The sequence below is a fragment of the Phycodurus eques genome, chromosome 1 (genome assembly GCF_024500275.1).
Source record: "Phycodurus eques isolate BA_2022a chromosome 1, UOR_Pequ_1.1, whole genome shotgun sequence".
NCBI classification, from domain to species: Eukaryota; Metazoa; Chordata; class Actinopteri; order Syngnathiformes; family Syngnathidae; genus Phycodurus; species Phycodurus eques.
This window is the reverse complement of record NC_084525.1, coordinates 45,763,913-45,769,912: the sequence shown is the minus strand read 5'-3', so window position 1 is coordinate 45,769,912 and position 6,000 is coordinate 45,763,913.

The following is a 6,000-nucleotide window of genomic DNA, read 5'->3' as shown; positions in this document are numbered from 1 at the left end:
ATAGACGCCAGCACACCCGTGACCTTCGTGACAGAAAATGGATGGATGGATAATTGAACAGGTCTTTTTATATTGTCGAAAAAGTCTACCGTGCCCCGAGGGGAGGCGTTCAAGTATCTTGTTCACAAGTGAGGAAAGAATGGAGCGAGTCATAGACAGGCAGATCAGATTGAATTACTTTCAAAAACCGACAACAACAAAGATAGGACAACTACACATTTCAAGTCAAAAGTTCACGATGGCGCCTACCAGTGTGGTCACCTCGGTAACGCGCTCTCTAGTATTGTTTTTGTGTTTTTCGTCCGTCTTTGGAGACCTGACACGACTCACTTACACAAGGGGAGACCTGCTAACCATCAAGGACGCTACTCCGGACTTTCTGTCACCAACTTTGGCAAATCCGCTCAGTTTTTCCGCCGAGTTACTCACCGGAGCGGCGTCCGCGGTTTTCGGCGCATGGAGACGGAAACGGCGCCACAGAGGGAAGCGTGGCGGGATTCAGGTGAAACTCCGCAAGAGAGGACACAGATTGGCATTCCCGTTGATCCACCTCGCGAATGTACGCTCCCTACCCAACAATTTGGACGAGCTTCATCTTCTGTTAAAGACCAGTAAAGACTTCGGACGTTCTCCGGCCATGTGCTTCATGGAGAAATGGCTTTGAGACGCTGTACCCGATGGCGCTGTCATGCTTCCCGGCTTCCACATTCATCGAGCGGACCGCGACATGGAATCATCGGGGAAAACAAAGGGCGGTGGGATATGCCTCAATCTTCTTCTTCTTTTCCTTTCGGCTTGTCCCGTTAGGGGTCACCACAGCGCGTCATCCTTTTCCATGTCAGCCCATCTCCTGCATCCTCCTCTCGAACACCAACTGCCATCATGTCTTCCCTCACGACATCCATCAACCTTCTCTTTGGTCTTCCTCGAGCTCTCTTGCCTGGCAGCTCCATCCTCATCATCCTTCTTCCAATATACTCACTATTTCTCCTCTGGACGTGTCCAAACCATTGAAGTCTGCGCTCTCTAACTTTCTCTCCAAAACATCGAACCTTGGCTGTCCCTCTGATGAGCTCATTTCTAATTTTATTCAACCTGGTCACTCCAAGAGCGAACCTCAACATCTTCATTTCCGCCACCTCCAGCTCTGCTTCCTGTTGTCTCTCCAGTGCCACTGTCTCTAATCCATACATCATGGCTGGCCTCACTACTGTTTTATAAACTTTGCCCTTCATCCTAGCAGAGACTCTTCTGTCACATAACACACCTGACACCTTCCTCCACCCGTTCCAACCTGCTTTGACCCGTTTCTTCACTGCCTGACCACACTCACCATTGCTCTGGACGGTTGACCCCAAGTATTTAAAGTCCTCCACCCTTGCTATCGCTTCTCCCTGTAGCCTCATTCTTCCCCCACCAGCCCTCTCATTCATGCACATGTATTCTGTTTTACTTCGGCTAATCTTCATTCCTCTTCTTTCCAGTGCATGCCTCCATCTTTCTAACTGTTCCTCCAGCTGCTCCCTGCTTTCACTGCAGATCACAATGTCATCTGCAAACATCATGGTCCACGGGGATTCCAGTCTAACCTCATCTGTCAGCCTATCCATCACCACTGCAAAAAGGAAGGGGTTCAGGGCTGATCCCTGATGCAGTCCCACGTCCACCTTAAATTCGTCTGTCACACCTACAGCACACCTCACCGCTGTTCTGCTGCCCTCGTACATGTCCTGTATTATTCTAACATACTTCTCTGCCACTCCAGACTTCCGCATGCAGTGCCACAGTTCCTCTCTGGGTACTCTGTCATAGGCTTTCTCTAGATCTACAAAGACACAATGGAGATCCTTCTGACCTTCTCTGTACTTTTCCATCAACATCAAGCCAAATAATGCATCTGTGGAACTCTTTCTAGGCATGAAACCATACTGTTGCTCGCAAATACTCACTTCTGTCCTGAGTCTAGCCTCCACTACTCTTTCCCATAACTTCATTGTGTGGCTTATCAACTTTATTCCTCTATAGTTGCCACAGCTCTGCACATCACCTTTGTTCTTAAAAATGGGCACCAGTACACTTTTTCTCCATTCCTCAGGCATCTTCTCACGCACTAGAATTCTATTGAACAAGCTGGTCAAAAACTTCACAGCCACCTCTCCTAGATGCTTCCATACCTCCACAGGAATGTCATCAGGACCAACTGCCTTTCCATTTTTCATCCACTTTAATGCCTTTCTAACTTCCCCCTTACTAATCATTGCCACTTCCTGGTCCACCACACTTACCTCTTCTACTCTCCCTTCTCTATCATTTTCCTCATTCATCAACTCCTCGAAGTATTCTTTCCATCTAGCAAGCACACTGCTGGCACCAGTCAACATATTTCCATCTCTATCCCTCTGTCTGGCCAGCCTGTATAGATCCTTTTCTCCTTCTTTAGTGTCCAACCTGCCATACATGTCATCATATGCCTCTTGTTTGGCCTTTGCCACCTCTACCTTTGCCCTGTGTCGCATCTCAATGTATTCCTTTCGCCTCTCCTCGGTCCTCTCAGTGTCCCACTTCTTCTTAGCTAACCTTTTTCCTTGTATGATTTCCTGTACTGTGAGGTTCCACCACCAAGTCTCCTTCTCTCCTTTCCTGCCAGAAGATACATCAAGTACTCTCCTGCCTGCTTCTCTGATCACCTTGGCTGCAGTGGTCCAGTCTTCTGGAAGCTCCTGCCGTCCACCGAGAGCCTGTATCACCTCTTCCCGAAAAGCTGCACAACACTCGTCCTGTCTCAGCTTCCACAACATGGTTCTCTTCTCTGCCTTTGTCTTCCTAATTTTCCTCCCCACCACCAGAGTCATCTTACACACCACCATCCTATGCTGTCTAGCCACACTCTCCCCTACCACTACCTTACAGTTGGTAACCTCCTTCAGATTACATCGTCTGCACAAGATGTAATCCACCTGTGTGCTTCTACCTCCGCTCTTGTCGGTCACCCTATGTTCGTGCCTCTTCTGGAAAAAAGTGTTCACTACAGCCATTTGCATCCTTGTTGCAAAGTCTACCACCATCTGTCCCTCCATGTTCCTTTCCTGGATGCCGTACTTACCCATCACTTCTTCATCACCCCTATTACCTTCACCAACATGTCCATTACAATCTGCACCAATTACGACTCTCTCTCTGTCTGGGATGCTCAGAACTACATCATCTAGCTCCTTCCAGAATTTCTCTTTCACCTCTAGGTCACATCCTACCTGTGGGGCATAGCCACTAATCACATTACACATAACACCGTCAATTTCAAATTTCAGCCTCATCACTCGATCTGATACTCTTTTCACCTCCAAGACATTCTTAGCCAACTCTTCTTTTAAAATAACCCCGATTCCATTTCTCTTCCCATCTACACCATGGTAAAATAATTTAAACCCTGCCCCTAAACTTCTAGCCTTACTGCCTTTCCACCTGGTCTCCTGGACACACAATATATCAACCTTTCTCCTAATCATCATGTCAACCAACTCCCGAGATTTTCCTGTCATAGTCCCAACATTCAAAGTCCCCACATTCAGTTCTAGGCTCTGTGTTTTCCTCTTGTCTTTCTGCCGAAGAACCCGCTTTCCACCTCCTCTTCTTTTTTGACTTCGACCCACATTAGCTGAATTTCCAACGGCGCCCCGCAGGTTGACGGCGCCGGTGGCGGACGTTGTTAACCCGGGCCACGACCGATCCGGTATGGAATTCTTTGGATGAACGCTCATATTTGTTTGGCAAGGTTTTAAGCCGGATGCCCTTCCTGACGCAACCCTCTGCATCCTGGCTTGGGACCGGCCTACAGTTTGCACTGACTTGCGCACTCTATATCAACGAAAAATGGTGTACGGATGTCACGGAGCTCAGCACACACGCGACGCCTACAGTGAAAACTGTGAAAAAGTGGACCGATGAAGCAAAGATGGAACTTCAAAGCTGTTTAGACTGCACAGACTGGAGTGTCTTTGAAAATTCAGCTGACAGCCTGGATGAATATACCGACACTGTCACATCCTATATCAGTTTCTGTGAAGATCTGTGTGTACCAACAAAATCATTTTGCACATTCAACAACAACAAGCCGTGGTTCACTGCTAAACTTAAGCAGCTTCGCCAAGCTAAGGAGGATGCATATCAGAGCGGGGACAGGACCTTGTATAATCGAGCAAGAAACCAGCTGACTAAAGAAATGAACATTGCAAAGAGGAACTATGCAGCAAAGTTGGAAAAACAGTTTAGCGCAAACGACTCTAAATCAGTCTGGCGTGCATTCCAATTGCTGACTAATTAGAAGCAACGATCCCCCCAAGCTGAGAACAATAGCACACTAGCCAACAATTTGAATACCTTCTCCTGCAGATTTGAAAAGGACAGTTTCACACCCCACACCCACCCGGCCGAACCCCGACCACAATCACCCCTCTGACTTCTGCGTTAACCATCCATGAACAGGATGTGAGATGCATCTTCAAACAACAAAAGATTAACAAAGCGGCAGGCCCAGACCATGTGTTCCCATCCTGCCTCAAAGTCTGCGCGGACCAGCTCCTCCAGTCTTCACTCAGATCTTCAATAAATCTCTGGAACTGTGCGAAGTTCCATCCTGTTTCAAACAAGAAACCTGCAATCTCGGGTCTAAATGACTACCAGGCCTGTCGCTTTGACATCTGTGGTCATGAAGTCCTTTGAACGTCTCGTGCTGGACCACCTCAAGAGTGTCACAGGTACCCTGCTGGACCCCCTGCAGTTTTCCTACCAAGCGAACAGGTCTGCGGATGATGCAGTCAACATGGGACTGCACTTCATCCTAGAACACCTCGACAGTGCAGGGACCTACGCGAGGATCCTGTTTGTGGACTTCAGCTCAGCGTTCAACACCATCATCCCTGAACTCCTTTCATCCAAGCTTCTCCAGCTCAGCGTCTCACCTGCCATCTGCCAGTGGATTTACAGCTTTCTGACAGGCAGGACACGGCAGGTCAGGCTGGGGTAGGCCACCTCATCCACACGCAGCATCAGCACTGGGGCGCCCCAAGGTTGTGTCCTCTCTCCGCTGCTCTTCTCTCTCTACATGAACGACTGCACCTCAGCGCACCCGACTGTCAAACTCCTGAAGTTTGCAGATGACACCACTGTCATCGGCCTCATCAAGGACGGTGACGAGTCTGCATATCGACAGGAAGCGGAGCGGCCGACTCAACCTGGAGCTGAACATGGTCAAGACTGTAGAGCTGATCGTGGACTTCAGGAGGCATCTTTCACCACAGCTGCCCCTCACGTTGTCCAGCTGCCTTGTGTCAACCGTCGAGACCTTCAAGTTCCTGGGAATTACAGTCTCTCAGGACCTGAAGTGGGCGACCAACATCAACTCCGTCCTCAAAAAGGCCCAGCAGAGGATGTACTTCCTGCGGCTTCTGAGAAAGCACGGCCTGCCATCGGAGCTGCTGAGACAGTTCTACACAGCGGTCATCAAATCAGTCCTGTGTTCTTCCATCACAGTCTGGTTTGGTGCTGCTACAAAAAAGGACAAACTCCGCAATGGACAATCTAAACTGCTGAAAGGATTTTCGGTACCCCCCTACCCACCATTGAGGACTTGCACGCTGCCAGAACTAAGACAAGGGCGTGCAAAATCCTCTCGGACCCTCCGCACCCCGGTCACCACCTCTTCCAGCTCCTTCCCTCAGGTCGCTGCTACCGATCAATGCAAACTAGAACTAGTAGACATTCCAACAGCTTCTTCCCACTTGCGATCAACTTCTTAAACACCTAACCTACAATTCCATTACAACATGCTGGCAATTTTTTGACTTGAGTTCGTTGTCACATTTCTTTGGGGCCAATTCTGTATTACTCGTGCACTCACTGTAGTTGTCTCGCCATGCTGCACTATTTGCATATACTGGCCACTCATGCCAGAGTAGCATCTGCTCCATTTGCACACTGATTGAGGAGTATCTGTAACATTTG